We start from the raw sequence: 18,349 nt of genomic DNA on the forward strand, positions 1-18,349 counted from the left end.
AAGCCTCGTGCCATGCCGTAGGGTGGGCGTTGTCCTTGTTCCCTGCTCCATCGCTTCAGATCCACAGCCCAGCGGGGCGCCGGGTCCTGAAAGTTCCTTTGGGGATTTGCTGTTCCTTGGGGAGGATTGTAGATCTCTGGTTCCGCGTCAGTGCTCCCACCATCTCCTTCCTCTTCTGAATCTTCGTCCGGGTCTTCCTCAGGATCCTCTTCAGAGTCCTCTTCTGGCTCTTCCTCAGGAATCTCTTCGGGATCTTCCTCTGGGTCCTCCTCAATCCAGCCTCCATTACCCTGGTTAGGGTAGTAGGGATCCTCGGGAATGTGAAATCCTGCCATTTCGTCTGGTCGAGAATAGGGGTAAGAGAATTATATATAAACTTGGGAGTAAGAAGGAAATTTTTGATAAGGATAATTTTATTTATTTGACGATTCCTACTAAATATCGAGGTTCACAAGATTTTTACAATTCTTATAGTTTTTCAAAATACTCCTATAGTATTTTTCAAGTTTGATTCTAGTATTTTATTTGGTAAGTTTTCGACTTGTCGTTTACTACGATCATTCCCTGACATACGTTGGTCATATCTCAGATAAATATAGTTGATCAGGCTATATTTATCCTTGATTTGATTACATATCTCAAGGCCTAATCGTAGCGTCACAACTTGTCTTAATACTTTTGTAGAATTTTGGCTCATGATACTAGACCGATGCATGCATGTATTTATACTTTTTATAAAACCAGCATTTTATTTTCTTAAAAGTATATTTTGTGAAAACGTTTTATCAGAGGATTTTAGTCCCTTTTGCATTTATAGTTTGTATATCTTATGTGGTTCGATATACTTAGTTCACTATAAACAACGCTCTGATACCAATCTGTCACACCCCCAAACCAGAATGGCGGAAACATTCGGGGGTGGAAGACTTCACGTAGTATCATAACAGTTGAATATTCGTAAAGAAAGTAAACACAACCATCATAAATATAATAAAAAGTTACATTGTTGCATATAATACATGTTTCAAAAGAATATTACAAATATGATGATTTAAAATGTTTTGATATCAGACGCCTTAGCGTTCCTTCTTCAAAAGCTGATGGTTACCTGTATTACTGATTCCCTGAGAAATACAAGTAGTTTTGAAAAATTGTCAACAATTAAGTTGGTGAGTTCATAAACGTTTTTGTTCTAAAAGTTGTATGTCTTTTGGTAAAAAATAACTGAACGTGTTTTCCAGAAAATCCAATATTTTCCATGTATGTGTGGTAGTTTGAAAAAGTTCCAAAGACTGAAATACAATAGTATCTTTCATGCTAAAATGGTGAAAGTGGATTTTATGCATATATAATGTAATTACTGAATGCATTTAAGGGTCTCGTAAATCAAAGATATTTTGATACACCATGTGAGTTTTATAACCATGCTATTGACCCAGACTGCCTGTAACAACGTTCTTCAGGCGTTGCAGTGTTATGACATTTGTCACCCCAAACCTGCCGGTCTAACTGTAGCTAACAGTTTAGGTGCAGGATTGTCAATCCCGTATAGATCTATACACAAGTATCACGCTCTCCCTCCAAGAGATTATGGTTTATAATACAGGACTTGAAATGCAAACTCGAGAGTACGTTGAAGATGAGTGTCTCACAAAACATAGTATCAAAAGATTTACGAAACGAAAAGTTTATATGAAAGTATTTCCTTTTACAGTGTTTATGTAAAGATGCTATGAATAACTCGCAACTATACCCATTATAGTTTTTCGAAAGTGTGTTCCATTTGATGATAAAAACTCGGTGTAATATCAACTTTGCATGTGATGTGTAACGCTGGTATTAATGTTGTTTAACATTTATAAACAAAATCTAGATAAAGTATTTGAAAACATATCTAACGACGTGTATTTTAAGTGTGAGTTTATCTCGTGTTTCACTTGTATTTCCCCCCCTAAAACATATAAAAGATGTGAAAATATAGGGGTATGAACTCACCTGAAAAGTGTGGTGATTTGAAGAAAACGAGGTTTTCTCGGGCGGCACTTCGACCGGAAAGTGGTGAATTTCTCGGGAATCTCGGAGCTTCGGACCTTCGTCGGGACTTGGGTACGTAACCGGGGTGTCGGGTTCGTCTCGGGGTGCTAACCGGAGAGTAGAAGTGAGAGAGAAGAGGGAATTGAGCAAGGGAAGTTAGAACCCTCGCATCTTATTTATAGGGTGAACTTTCGGGACTCACATCGTGAGCATGGGATGGCTCACGTCATTAGTTTGGCACGTAGACGCGACGACTGGTGGTCTAGCTCTGGCACACATCAGTCATAGACTCACGTCGTGAGTCTCTTGCTCACGTCGTGAGTCTTCGGATAAGGTTGGTGTGCGTGCCCGAACTTCAGAAATTCATATCTCTCGCATACGAGCTCCGATTTCGATGTTCTTTATATCAACGCGTAGGTGAGATTGTGCTCTACAACTTTGGTTTAGACTCCGTCGGCTAATTTTGAATTAATTTTTAATATTATATTTTTAGTAGGCCGGGACAAGAAAAATCCATTAAAATTTCATATCTTCTACACCTGACGTCCGTTTTCGTCTGTCTTTTTACCGTTGTACTACTATCGTTGAGATCTTCAATTCTCGTTTAGGTTGCGTCGGCTAAAAATCGCTTGATCTCTATTTTGAGTTTTTAGTTGTCTACTGATATATCCGAAACTTAGAAAAATCATAACTTCCTCATACAAAGTCAGATTTGGGCGCTCCTTTTATGCACGTTTATGGTTTAACATAATCTACGACTTTTGTTTAGATACCTAAGGCTAAAAAGTATTTTATTGAAATTTCACTTTTTACACTTGACAGCGTTTCACCGGTTTCGTCGTGAATCTTTGATTAGTCATAACTTCTTCGTTATAAGTCGGATTTGCGTGTTCTTTATATTTCTATAATCCTTGATATGATATCTAACAATTTATATATCCCAATTGAGACTTTTGAACAATTCGTTTTTGACGCTATTTTTATTAATTTCAAAATAGATTATAATATTTGACTTTTTGAACATTATATTGACTTGAAATATCGGGTTGTCACAAACTCTCTTGGTTTCGAAAAATCTCTTCAAGGAAACGATCTAGGCCGAAAAATTCCTTCATCTTCCTGTTCACGACCAAGGAAACCCAAGGTGAGCTTCATACCCATATTTTCGGATTTTCTATCTTTTGGGGGAGGATACAAGTCAAAGTCTTGTGTAAATCTTTGTGTATTTGCTTTTTGTGCTTGTGTTATATGATATGTGTGTTAAATGTTATGAAATCCATGCTAAGAGCCCAAGAACTCGAGATTTTTGGTTAGATCTCAAGATGTTGGACTTAGTTAACATATTATTGTTGTTAAAAATGGAAACTAACTCCTAAATGTGACTTGTTTCACTTGATGTTGGGTAAATATCTCTAAGATTGGTCCAAAAATATGTTTAAGCAAATTTTCTACAAGAAAACATGAAAATGATTAAATATGGAAAATTTTCATTAACAAGGGGCCATTCACGGCCAAAAATGTCCACCAAGGACCAAGGTTGTAGAACTCGCTACTCGGTACCTGCTCGGCCGACTGAGGAGTAGCGAGTACTCGGGAGTACTTGGGGAGTACTCGGATTCGGTAATTCATGTAGAAATATTTTTAGGAAAATTATATATATCAAAATCATAAGTTAAAATCATAATTTGATTGAAATATATAACAAAATTAGATACATGTGATTACATAAAAACTGAAATACACACAAATGTCTCACTTCATCAATAATTATTGAAAATTTAAGATATATATGTAGTAATAATCACATGTGTGTGTTAAATAATAAATCATTAAGTGTATTATACATATTAATCTTGAAATTCTTGATTTTTTTTCTCTTTTTATGACAATTTTGACCCTTTGACCAAGTTTGACCGATTTTGACCGAGTTGGCCGAGTTTGACCGAGTAGGCCCGAGTAAGACCGAGTAATACCGAGTAGGCCCGAGTTAGAGAGATGTTGACCGATTTTGACCGATTTTTGACCGAGTTTGACTTAATCCGAGTTTTTTTGCCGAGTTCACATTACTCGCCTCGGTGGAGGATCGATTCCGAGTAATCGGCCGAGTACTCGGCCGAGTAGGCCGATTTTGTAGCACTGCCAAGGACCATTTCGACCATTTTAGTAAAATGGGCTGAAAATGGGCCTTTTAGTAAAATGGATCATTATTGAACAATTTGATAAATTTGGGACTTTATTGAACATTTTAGTAAAAATGGGTTAAAAATAAACTTTTAGTAAACTTGGGCCATTTTTGAACATTTTGGTAATAATGGGCCGTGAATTGACATTTTTCAGAAAAATTGGGCCAATTATGGAATTCTCGGAAATATTGGGCTAAAATTTACAATTTTGTTAAACATGGGCCTTTTATGACATTTTAAGTGTTATTTGGGGCTAAAATCTACATTTTGGTAAACCTGGGCCCTTTTACGACATTTTCGGCATTTTTGGGCCACTTACGATAATTTTGATGGTTATGGGCCTTATTTGACATTTGGATAAGATTGAGCCATTTTTGCCATTTTCAGTAATATCGGGCCATTTTTGACAATAAGATTAAAAATGGGTTATTCTCGACACTCGTGATAAAACGAAATATTTTGGCAATATACACAAATAACGTTATTTATTACATTAAATAACGGGATCAACTATTAGCATAAATTTCAGTTAGGATTCTAGTGAGACGCACCTTCTCCGTACCTATCTCAGTGTACACCGAAAGTCCTGTAGTAGTTATAACCAGAGTCTCCTGGAGGGACAGCGTGAATTTGTGTATAGATCTACACGGGGTTGACACCCCACACCTGAGCTGTTCGCTACAGTTAGACATGCCAGTCTAGGGTGACAAATGTCTTCTCCGAATCCGTCGTCTGACGAACGTCAAGACAGGCACTCCGTCATATTAGTATGGTTATAACGACCCACTTAGAATATAACCATATTATTTAAAATTTTACGCGGGACACACATTTAAATTGTCACCAACTACGGGTTGAATGCTTTAAACACAATTTCACCACGCAGGTCTTAGGGTTTTTAAGACCACATCTTTCGTATACCATAAAATATAGGATTTTCTGGGGAAACATTTTTCTTACAAGATCTTAACACGGATAAATAAGAACACATATGCAACTATACATGATTTGAAAACAAGACTCATAAACTATTTTTACATAAAATATTGGATTTTCTGGGGTTTTAACTATCACAAGGTTTTCATATAAAAAGTGCTTATGAACTAACAAACATATTATATGTTGACGCTTTTCAAACAACTTGTATTCTCAGGAACTCGTTAAACAGGTTGGCAGCTAAGGAATTTGGATGTTGTTGTATTTTGTTTTTCACCATACACTTGCTATTTTTGGGATGTAATTTTATGAACAAACACATTGATGTAAACTATGTACGTTGTTATATTTTATGTATGGTGATGACTATGCCTATGTTTCATTTATATACACTTGTTATGATATTACAAGGTGAAGTCATTCTCCCCCGGACGTTTCCGTCGTTCCGGTTTGGGGGTGTGACAGTTACATTGGTGATCCAGAAAAGGTTTCTCTTCCCTATGGAAAGGGGCCATCGAAGATCAAACCATTTGATCGTATGGTAAAGAGAAAGTTCAATTATGGGATCATTCCATGTTCTAAACCCAATGATCAGTCCATTTGTTTCTACTTCCAATTAAAGGGACATTGAGAGCGAAGCTGCCTAAATTACCTGAAAGATCTTAAAGATAGTAAAGTCAATCTGTATGACTCTACTTCAGGTACATCCATTATCTAGTTCCATAAGTTCTTATTCTTAGAATCTTAATACATCAGATCACATTTGGTGGTATTGCATGATCTAAAAAGCAAGAAGGAAGCTTAAGTAAAGTAAGTTAAATCTGATCGTGGAAATGAACTTTGGCCACATGGTTCGATGATCAGAATCTGGAGATACTACTAGGGAGCTAGGATGTTTTTAATAGATTGCTATTACTCTTCTGAGATGTTTAGAAATATAATTTTTCATTTCATGTATTATAAGGACGAGTTCCGATTTTATTTTATTTCAATAAAAGTGAAGTTTGGTTTACGTAGTTGCCTTATATTATATTTCCTTGCAATGACATTAAGGAAAATGTTAGTTATGTTTCTAATAATAGCAATATTAATTGTGGATTTGATTCTTGTAATATACTTGTGGTATTGTCATATTTGACCAAGTAAAAAGAAATCTCATCACCAACTGGACATATACTTGGTTTTGTACAAGTCGTATTGTATAATATATGAGATTCTTGTTCATTGGAAAATTAGGACTTAATTCGTTGTTCACATGCTTTTATGAGGCAACTAAATGACTATTGGATGTAGTAAATGTTGATACAGACTTTTCAGATCCACCAAAAGGGATGATAACTCTATCTGTCATGATTTATTAATGTTTCAGTAAATATGATTATGTTTATAAGATTAAGCATAATTCTGATATATTTGAAAAATGTTCAAAGAGTACCAGAACGAATAGAAGAATCTAGTTGGTAGAAAGATAAAAGAGTCTCCAATCTGAAAAGAAAGGAGAGTATTTTAGTATCATCTTAATAATTATGGAATTGTATCACAATTAATCCTCCAAGAACATCTTAGTGCAATTGTATGACTAAGAAGACGAATCGAACGTTTGTTGGAAATTTTTCAATCATAGATGAGCCATGCTTCATTCCAAATCAATTTTTAGAGCTATGCTCTAGTAACTATGAGTCGTATCTTGAAACTCAATTCAAACTAAAAAGGATAATAATGCCTCGTAATATGTGGATTAAAATGTTTTCTTACTCTAAGCATATATAGAACTGGAGTTAATCGAGAAACAAAAGATAAACTGAGACCTATTCTATGAAGTGTTTTTCTTGTTAGGAATCCAGACGAACTTTTGAATATTTATTTTAGCTTGTCAAGGAATATACCTTGAGAGAAAAACTCATATGTCAAGAAGTCAGTGGGAGTAATATTAGTCTTGAGAGTTTCAAGAGTCAATCGACAATAAACCTTTTAGTTATCACTAGCACACGAATTGAGGATGATACCCTGTCGTGTTTGATTGCCACATTCTTATTTATGTGCAATTCTAGTTGAGCTGGCAATGATTATGAGTTCTATGTTTTCATTTAACTACAAAATCAAAAGCGCATTGGTCAATGAAAGTACATAGGTCAATTTGGGTGAGCTACTAACAACATGGAAGCACTGGTAGCCCCTTGAGCTTCCAGAAGACAAGAAATTATAAATAAAAAATTTGCGAAGTTCAGTCCTTGAAGAAAATCTGATTTTGAATTTGGTTTGTCCAAAACCTTGTCTTATGACTATAGGATGGAAATGATTGATCTAGATGGATGGGAACATACGCACCTTTAAATATAGGTGGCAAAAGGTTTCACTCTAATTCATGAAAATCATAATGAGGAAGTACTTTTGCTGATAGATTTTAGAGATCTGATAAAGATCAATATGAATTTTGGTTGTATTAATTGCATTTTCAAATTCACAATATGATTACAAAATTCCTCTTCATATTTTGAATTGTGAGGAATGGCAATGAAATGTTTAAACTTCCAGGAGATATGTTTATCACGTCTTCAAAGAGTTTGAACATATACACTATCCAGATAAAGTACATAAGCATAAGAAGCCTAATTAGAGGTTTAACGAAGCATCGCGAAATAGGAATTTGTACTTCCATGAGAAAGTCAAATGGTATTGATTTCTAGAAGTCCAGTTGATTTCTGAGTAAGTGTCGAAGATAGTGGGAGCATAATTGTTATGATTGCATGTTAACAATACTATCCATAGGGAACAATGTCTCTAACTTGCAAGTTGAAAAAGTTGGGAACTTTTTCGCTATAATGGCCATAAGGGAGAGGGCACTCATAGTTCGTTACAAATCTAAAAGTTTAGATTGTATGGTTTAATAGAACTTAGTCAAGACATATATGAATAGCATGTTGAAATGTTTCCACATTGGAAATTCAATAAATGGAAATGTTATAGTAAGGAGATGAACATATATTGGACCCTTATAATAATGAGTCGAGTCCCATATGCTAGGGTTATCAAACAACTGTCAAGAGCATTCTAAGGTTTTACTAAAGAATTGGTTGCTTGTGGACAGTTGAAAGTATGTTATCAATAGGATGGACCATAGTGACACGTTTTGGATTGAGATGATTCTTGGTCAGAATTGGTGCTCATATGGAATATGGAAATGTTTTCGTAATGGGATATGTTTGTAAAATCTACATGTGAGTTGGAAACTTTAATGAAAGAGAAGTGTTCAAGGAATGTACCTTTGAATTGAGACTTCCTAACCATGGAACTGTTTTAAGTAACAAGTTCCAGTGGAACATTCTGTAATATCGAAGGGTCGATCCCTGTGACTTTAGGCCCTCGACATCACAGAAAGACAATGCATGTAAAGATGAAATTCCACTACATCTTAAATAATGATAAGAATTTGGAATTGTGAAATGTTCATCATTGGAATAGTGTCCATTGGATCTATTCAGAAAGGAAGGACCATAGAGAGGCATAGTATGCATGTTCATAACATAGGCATGACTGATGTTATCTAATTCAAGTGGTTAGTTGATTACTCGAAACATTATACAATGAATAAATGTGTAATTACTATGGTGATTAAATAATAGGAATTATTTATATTCAGTAAGTTTGAAACAATAGTTAATTAATTTATTATTGTGTTTCACTTTTCATGTTTACTTCTCTGAGTAATTTTAATATTATTCAAAATTCCATAGTCGCTCATACTTTTGGAAGTAAGTAGTGAATTAAGATTGTCATGAGTTGATTGTAGATTGTCGATTGAGGTTAAGACATTGCAATTGGAATTGCTACAATATTCATGAGTACTTTGAAAATAGAGATTTTAAGTATTGGATAAACCTACGCTTAGAGATTACTTCATGGATTTTATCATAAGTAATTCTAAGATGATAATATCTACTATTCTTAAGCGGAAATATATAGTTCATAGTTTGCAAATCAGTTGTGCATTTGTTTACCCAAACACATCTCGTAACTGGGTGTTATAAAGAGTAATTTCATGCATGATTTGGTTAGTAAAATGTATGACTATATAGTTAAAGTAATTCATTCCTTTTACCTTAACAGGAAAAACGATATCTTTGGGCCCCTCGATAATTTGTTGTCGGCATCTAAAGGGATTGGTCGACCTAGACTAAATTGATGTTTTTAGTTAGTAGTCTAAATTCATTCGTCATAAATCAGGAAATCAAGAAACAAAATTTTGGACTATGAGATTGATTCTAATCCATATCTCATATCTATACGATATACATTAGAAAGAAGGAATAGCTGGTCACTTATCTTAGGGCCAACATTTGATTTGAATCAATGTTCGGTAGTGGCTTTAGAAAGCATTCTTTGTTGTTTACTTGAAGGTCTATACTTTCTATTATAGTTACAGACTTATCCAAGTGGGAGACTGTTGGATTAAGGTGTCTAAATTAGTAACTAAATTGTTATATTCTTGTAATTAGAAACAAAGTCTTTTTTTAGGTTGCCCTCATAACTAGAATTTGGTTAAAATGACATTTATAGAAAGAGGAATATTTATTTGATTATTATATGATTAATAAACTAATTGGAAATTATGAGAAAATGATTATTAATATATTATATTATTAATATATTAATTGGAAATAGAAAATTGATTTTTTAATTTATATGATTAATAAATTAATATGAAATCAATTAGAATTAATTAATTATTAATCAGAATTAATCTAAAATTAATTCGAGATTAATCGGTATTAATTAAATGTGCAAGGGGTGAATTGTAATTGTTCATAGTTGATAAAGGGAAGGCAATTCTAGAACCTACCATCGAGGTGGACGGTTTTGGAAGCCTTTGTAGGGTCTCCAGAAGCCTCCTGGTAGTAAATAAGGAAAGGATTTGAACTAGGGATTGAATCTATTATTTAATCATTCAAATCTTGCTTTGTCCCTAAGTTACCTAAACTATAAATAGGACCCCAAGGCCATCAATTTTCTTGGATACTCTTCCAAGGAAGATACTCTGGCCGAAAATCTCCTCCTTCCTCTCTCCTCTTGTCTTTTAGTTCTAGGGTTTGGGTGTGATCCATTAGAGGCATCATCCTTTTGGTACTAAGCTTTCCAAGACCTACACTACAAGGAGATTGAACTGATTTGTTTACTACAACAATTCAAGAGATATGTAAATCTACATTTGGTAATTTCGAATTACACTAGGGTTATACTAGGTTTAGTTGTTCATTGTATGTTGCTGTCAAGGTCACATAGATCTTTTATAGGATGCATGTACCCTATTAACTGTTAATTTTTTTCCGCATTCTACACTTTTGTATTCTATAAAACCAATCAGTTTGGATATTCGGGGTAGTTTCATATCAAGATGTTGATAAGATTGGAACGAAGAATAAAACTCTGTGTCTTAGGTGCTACTTGTGTCAAGGTATTCTTATGTGCTGGGGTACGGATCCTACTCATACTAGGGTACTATATTGTTCCAGATGACATTATTATGTGTAGGAGTACGTGAGCGTACAAGAGTACTATATTAGTATTTCCCATACTTTTCTTTTGATGAGATTTGTGAGTCATAATTTCTTTACACGAAGTGATCGGACGAGCGTCGTGTGTCAGTGTTTCTATTCACGAAGTAGTTGAGGGAACTACATAAGACTACCGAATAGGGTGTGTCAGTAATAGACCACTACTATGCACGTATGAGATGTTATTTTGCTAGATAGGGTGAGTTTGAGGGTAGCACTTCGTGTTCAAACAATATGCCCAGACCACAGCTAAACATAGTTATCTAGATAACCACCCTGACTTATATGTCTTGCGGTTTTCATGAACCAAAGTTTAACAATATCTCTGACTTAAATTCCTTGAGGTATGAACCAAAGTTGGATGATTTGATTTATTCCATTCCCCTCATTTATTGTAATTATTAATCTTCGTTGGCAGCCAAGAATCCCCGAAGCAGCATAGTCAACTCATTGTTCATAATGATTCTTTGGATTAGATCTCGCAGGATTCGTCGAATAGAATCAAGCTGTGAGATCGTTGGAAATGGGTACCAAGGGTAGATATGTTGTAGATATAAGATATATATATATATATATATATATATATATATATATATATATATATATATATATATGTGTGTGTGTGTGTGTGTGTGTGTGTGATGTTGATGATATTTGGTTTTGCAGGTTTATAAATTATTAAAACATTGTGGGATTGAAAATCTTATGTATGTCACTAGGTTTTCCAACCTGACCCACTCATTTTATATGCATCACATGTAGCGGTATTTAGACTGCTGAAGACTTGAGTAGGGTGCAAAGTGATTGAAGAGAAGATCTGCAATAGTGTTCAGGACCATTAGGTCTTTACACTGTAACTTATGTTATGTATTGATTATGATATCATTAGATTTTTATTATTTTGAGACGTCTACTCAAAGTTGTTTTAATGTACTGGGAATATCCACAATAAAAATATATCATAATTTTAGAGCGTAAATGGTTTTTTTTGGTTCTAAAAATTACGAATGTCATATTAATTTTTCTAAAATAATGAGATTTTTCTGAATATTTTCCTTAAAAGTATAGTAGTTTTATCATTGTAAAATTATCACTACAAAAAATATGTCATTTAGTGGAACACAAAAAGAGCCACTAAAACCCCCAAAAAATGTCACTAAAAGTTTCACGTAATCCACGACACACATAATAAGTGTCACTAGAAACGCTCCCACTAAAACCTTTTAGTGACACTTTTTGCTTTTGTCGCTGCTGTTTTTTAAGCTTTCAGTGACACTTTTTATTTGTCACAATAGAAAGAATGTTTTTTGTGGCACATACTTTGTGCCATTAAAAGCTCATGTGATTAAAAAATTTATGCTACTTTTAGTTACATATTTTGAGATTTTAGAGACTTTTTTTTTCCACAATACAATAAAATATTTTGTGCTGGTAAATTCTCATTAGATTCTATAATTTAAGCTACTTATATCTACATAATTTTTTATCTATAATCTATAATATAAAGATTAAATAATTAAATTATAGCACATAGAAAATCATAAAAGTTCCACTGTTTTTCATTAAGATTTTTAAACTTTTTGAATTAAATATCTAAGTAAATGTCAGATACGGCTAAACAACGGAATAATCATCTACAGATCCTTGGATACTTGAGGAATCACTTGCAATGGCTTGTATGGAAGCCTGCATTATAGCAACATAAAAAAACATGACAATTTTTTGTTCTACTATTTTTGTCCCACTTTCAAAGTAATAGCAACATACTTTGAAAGTATGTTGTTATACTTTCAAAGTATAGCAACCTACTTTCAAAGTATGTTGCTGTTACTTTGAATGTGAGACAATAGTATAACATGGTTTAAAGCAAAGCAAAGAGTAAATGACTTAAAATGATTAAATACAAAATAAGACGATAATATTAGTCAAAATAGAAGAATACCTCTTTGTGAGCAAGTCAAGCAAATGATTTTGTCGTGTAAACATGGTGGCATGAATCTATAAAAGTTAGTTTATTTGACACTTCAAATGTCATATACACATAAAAAATATATAAAAAAATCACCTTTAATCATTTAATCCATCAATGAGGCGACTTGACATGCTTCCAATGTATGTCCTCATATGGCCTCTAATGTCAGCTTCATCTTTTACACTACCAAGATATATTCATATGAATTTTTTACCAATAGCAACAACAAATATATCTTTTAAAATTACCTTTTTCTAGTCCCTCTTCGACACTTGGATTTCCAAATTTGCTGTTAATCTCGTTGAAAACTGCTCCTCGGTTTCACCGATTTAGTTTATCCAACTCATAAACGATTAAGCATATTAAAAAAGTAAATAAAATGATAAATTAATAGAAAAAAAGGAAACCTGGAAGATCTAGCAATAAATTTCTTTTTGTTTAGCCTTCCAAATGCGTTGTTATAATACCATACCAGTTTCACCTAGAAAATACTAAATGGTTGTGAGAACTATGATTTATAATATTATGAATTAACTTACACCATAAGTAAACCTGAGAGTCATTAACTTCTGAGCTACTATTTGTGAAAAATACTTTCATCATTTTACTTGTAAACATTTCAAGAAGTTCTTTTGCAAGATCTTGAATATAATACATAAAAGAAATCAGCTTTAATTCTCCAATTATAATCCACTTTATTAAATTAAATTTCCAGAAATAAGCAATTATACCAGAGAAGGTTTTAGTTGCAGCATCAACAAGCCTTGATTCACCCCCCTCACCCCCTTTTCTAAAAGTTCCAAAAAACAATATTATATATATATATATATATATATATATATATATATATATATATATATATATATATATATATTTCTGAAATTGTTTAATCTAGAAAATGATATTTATACTTTTATCCTTTTCCAATTAAACCATATAAGTTTCCGATATTTTCCAAATTAACAATTTTGACCAGGTCAAAATGGTATGAAAAATGTGTCAAACTTTTATGGTTTGATTGGAATAAAAGAGTTTTCTTGTAATATGATTTAAAGATTGCATAAGGGTTTCACCAGGATAGAAACATGATGCAAGAGATAATCTTGAAATATAATACAAGAGAACAAGAAGATTATTTTAGGCTTTTAAATTATTTAAGTTCAAACCAAAAAATTTTGAGCATTCAATTATTTCACACACCAAAAGTATAGGTAACCTTAAAAGATAGAAAACAGTCAAATACTTTCCCATTCATGGCTTTCATTGCATTACGGGCATCATCAGTTAATTCAAATGTAACAAAGCCAAACCCTTTAGGCCTCTTGATTTCTTGAAACGAAAACAAGTCTAGCTGCAATATTGATTCGATAAAATTGAATGTTTCAAACAACCTTGATATAAAAATGACTCATAATTACCAAAAACAATAACTAAAATTAACATATACCTTCATTGATTGCACCAAAAGGTGGAAACAACAAGAAGCTCTTCAAGTCATCATTATTTGTAGTGTAAAATGACAATCCTACATAACAATAACACAATCTTTAATTATGAAAAAGAAAGTGGAAAAACTAGTGTCTAGAAAATGTAGAATGATAGATTATTACTCACGAATAGCTGAGTATAAGAAGGCTCTTTTCCATTGTGTATGGTTGCCACAAATTTGCGAAGTGTATCATTTGAATATGACATATATCCTAACAAAATAAATAAATATCCATAACAATTGACATATTCAAGCCAATAAACATCATACTATACGTTAGAATTACCAACTAGTTCTCCAATTCCTTTCACAACCCGCTGAACTACTAGCCCACATACCTGATTCTATTGATAAATCTGCATCTCTTGTTGTGATTCCAAACACAAGCGGACACATATATGATAAAAGAACTAAAAATCCTTTCTTCTGCAAAATTGATTAGGACTTTCTTTATTATTGATTTGAGGTACTGGCAGACAAAAAAACAGGGTAAATAAAATGAGTAGATTATACTTTATAGAACTTGAGGGGAAAAGTTTAGAAGTTCATATTGGGAAGGTTCATGACATCTTCACAAATAGTTGAAATCCTTGAATCGCAATAAGTAGAAAGGACCTTCACCTTCTAGTCTGGATATAAACAACGAGCATAAAGTTAAATCAGTATTATGTGATAAGTTCTACTTATATGAGTTGGGTATAAGAACTATAAAAAACAATAGGATTATATACAATTTACAAAACTACAAGGAGGATTCGATCAAATTTTCATAAATCGTCATATCGCACACAAGCGATTGATATGTTATAACAATTGGATTAAATATTCGATGTACATGTATGATGAAAGCTCATTGATTATCTACTATACAAAGATCGAATAAAATAGTGATGATTGATGCAAGTTAGAGAGAAATCTTACCAAGGAGGAAGCTATAGTCGGAGTCGGAGGAGGTTGTAGTCAGAATCGGAGGAAGGTGTAGCCAGATTCAAAGGAAGCTTGTTGCGGTTGCAGGACAGTTTAGAGAAAGCTGTAACACTTGTTAATCTGCAGCGCTTGTAAACTCTTATGTAAGAGGAGAACGACCAAGAAACGGTGGTAGTGGTAGGCACAGAAAAGAGAAAAGAGAAAATAATGAGCCCTTTTAGACGATTATGTTAAAAAAAATTTTGACTTCTCTTGTTGACTTATATTGACCATCTTTGACCGATTAGTCGTTGTTGACCATTTTTTTTTAAATTTACTTATTTATTATAATATATATATATATATATATATATATATATATATATATATATATATATATATATATATATATATACTTTAAAAAAATAGATTTTTTAGTCGCATGTTAAAACATGTCACTAATAATTATGAATATTAGTGATATAAAATATTAAGTGTCATTAAATCCATTAATTTTTATAGTGACACATAGAATATGCAACTAAAAACATGATATAATGACACATCAAACTTATGCCATAAAAGATATATGCCACTAAAAGACATTTTATTAGTAGTGTTAATTTAGGGTGCAAATTGATAAATTAATAAATTAATAAAAATGTATTTATTTTTATAGTTTGCCAACCTACACACCACTAATTGGGATAAATAGAGTTTTTTCACATGTAAAAAGAATAATGGTTTGCCGATCAACAAATAGTTAACTACTAAACAGACAAAATCGTATATTTTATATTGTGTTTTTTTATGTATCAATCTATGAAGTCGGATAATTGAGGAATACATAGTTTTGAAAAAAAATCGTAAAGGGTATATTAATTTAATCGTTAGTAAAAAGTTGTGTTGTTAAACCAATAAAATAATAAAAGTATGTTATATTTAATAGTCATTGTATGGGAAGTGATATTTTCATTTAATAATTTGAACCATCCACATGAGGTACAAGTTAGTAAAACATACATTTCAAGTGGATGAATCAATTTATTATAAGTTCCATTGTTGTATTTTCTAATTATACACAATCTGATAAAATAAAAAACCGGTTGCACAACCTACATGGAATAATAGAGCTTGCATGTCATTATCAATTTAAATTATAAAACTTATGTGAAATGACACTTACAGTTTGTTTCTTGCTGTGACACATTTTGACAGAGGAGAGGCCGAGATGAAAGTTTACAATGGAGTTAGGTGAGGGATGAGGAGGTCTAAGCGATGAGAGAGTTTGGCTGTGCTGACGTCACTAGCTACGACTGCTCCCATGTCCTCATCTCTTCTCCTCCCACATCCTTAAACCACCATTGAGAAAATTATTGTCTCAAATCTTGCTGCAAATCAGGTCCCCATATACAGGATTACAGGTGGATGGAATCCAATGTGGTTTGTGTGAATTCAATCATCTAGGTTTTTTGTTGCTTGACTTTTTCTTTTTTAGCCTTCAATTTATAACTTTTGTAGGTTTTGGGGAACCATTTGTGGGTTTATTTTAATTTGAAAATTAAGGTTCATTATGTAGGTTTCTTTGTTGGTCTTTCTGTTATAGTCATTGCATTTGTCAGAATCTTACCATAGAAAATGAGGTCGTCGGAGGGAGGCGATGGCCAAAATAAAAGGAGAGGGCGTTTGGTGTGGGTGGCCGGAAGAAATGATAGAAAAGGTTGAGGTGAGTTGATGGAGTCCATCTGTAATTTAATTATAATTATAATACTAAATAGATAAAAACCAATAAATTAGTGTAACAAATTCTGGTATTAATTTCAAGGATCAAAGCTACGAACAAACGTTATCACATGAATCATTTTTACAAGTTGACCATTTCAATTATTTAGTTATATTTATTGGTAACATTATTTAAATTAAATTATACTTTTATTTGAAAAAGTAAAAGTTTGAAAATGTCAAACCCTCCTGGCTCCCTCACCGTTTGCTGCTGCTCATATTGCCACTTGTTTTCTTTTCGTCATATTTTTTTATTTAATAGTATAATGATACCACATTTACATCATTTTTACTATTTTTTTTTGTTAAATAAGTTATGGTGAATAAAAGTTCAAAACTTGGTACAAAAATCGAGATAGAAGAGCATGTGGGGAGTTCCATCGGAATTTGAACCGGACCATAACCCAATCAATAAGGTCTGGGGCGGTCAGACCGTGTCTTAAGGGCGACCACTCCACCTCACAACACACTCCCACTTTATCCAGGTAAATAGGTTGTTCCATTTTTGGCATTAGCGACAACCGGCTCATTCTGTCCCCATCATTCAACCATATTTTACCGAATCATATTATCCATCTTTTTATTTTTTTTAGTTGTTAGTAGTTTAGCTTTGGTAAATTACACTATTAGTCTCTGGTACATGTGCTAAAATATATGTTTCGTATCTTTATTTTTGAAAATTAACTCGGCTAGTCCTTGGGTTTGTTTTTTTACACACTTAGTCCCTACTGACATGAAATGACTACTTTACCATTATATTTTCTTTTTTCATTTCTTTTATTTCTTTATTAGTTTTAGATTAAAAAATAAAATAAAATAAAACAAATATCACACCCCTCCATAAACTACCACCACTGCCTTCAACATCATCACCATGTCCAGCCACAACCATCATCGGAAACCGCCATCACCCTCCTTCTGCGATTAGACACCCTTTCTTCTCTGACCGAAAACCAAATCTCCATATTTATCAATGGATGATTCTCAAGGATCTTATCAACCCAACTCCGATGACATCCCAATAGAGCTATTCGTCTTCAAGAAGAAGAAGTCACACAACATAATCACTACCTCTAACACTGCCAATCAGATTCACCTATTCAACTACAAATTGAGTCTTCTTCATTGACCTCCTCCATCGAACACTCATAATCTGTTTCTTAAGTCTCTACTTGTTGATTCTTCTGGAAATCCCCTCATTTTCATTGCTCGTAACTAGGTTAACTCTTTTCTCTCTTCAGATTCTAAATTTACAACACCACCACTACCATCTCAGATCTGCATTTAGAGAAAAGGAGATCAGAGAAGAAGAAGAAGATTAAGATCAGAGACGAAGCAGGCGTCAAATTCCGACAACCACCTGTGTAATCAACTTCTCCTCCTTCTTCGATCTGCAATTCATTGACACCTCCGATCTGAAACCCTAAGAGATTGATGACATCTATGACAAAACCATAGTTGGTGCTGATGACGTCGACATAACTCGATCTATCAA

The 18,349-nt window shown here is 33.2% G+C and overlaps 1 long non-coding RNA gene across 7 annotated transcripts; it reads right to left on the minus strand.

Moving 5' to 3' along the window:
* Nucleotides 1-12,243: 12,243 nt before the first annotated feature.
* Nucleotides 12,244-15,270, minus strand: LOC145105421 (uncharacterized). Of its 7 annotated transcripts, XR_013707312.1 has the most exons (12): nucleotides 15,088-15,270; nucleotides 14,680-14,795; nucleotides 14,505-14,592; nucleotides 14,288-14,377; nucleotides 14,125-14,202; nucleotides 13,894-14,028; nucleotides 13,409-13,467; nucleotides 13,085-13,168; nucleotides 12,926-12,985; nucleotides 12,771-12,860; nucleotides 12,648-12,703; nucleotides 12,244-12,391 (listed from the first exon to the last, which is right to left on the minus strand). It is a non-coding gene; the product is annotated as an uncharacterized LOC145105421 (long non-coding RNA). The 7 variants fall into 7 exon arrangements; XR_013707313.1 differs by lacking the exon at nucleotides 13,409-13,467 and having other exon boundaries at nucleotides 13,085-13,158; XR_013707310.1 differs by having other exon boundaries at nucleotides 12,926-13,158.
* Between the last annotated feature and the right edge of the window lie 3,079 nt (nucleotides 15,271-18,349).

This window comes from Lactuca virosa, chromosome 4 (assembly GCF_052849685.1).
Source record: "Lactuca virosa cultivar CGN04683 chromosome 4, Lactuca_virosa_CGN04683_v6, whole genome shotgun sequence".
NCBI classification, from domain to species: Eukaryota; Viridiplantae; Streptophyta; class Magnoliopsida; order Asterales; family Asteraceae; genus Lactuca; species Lactuca virosa.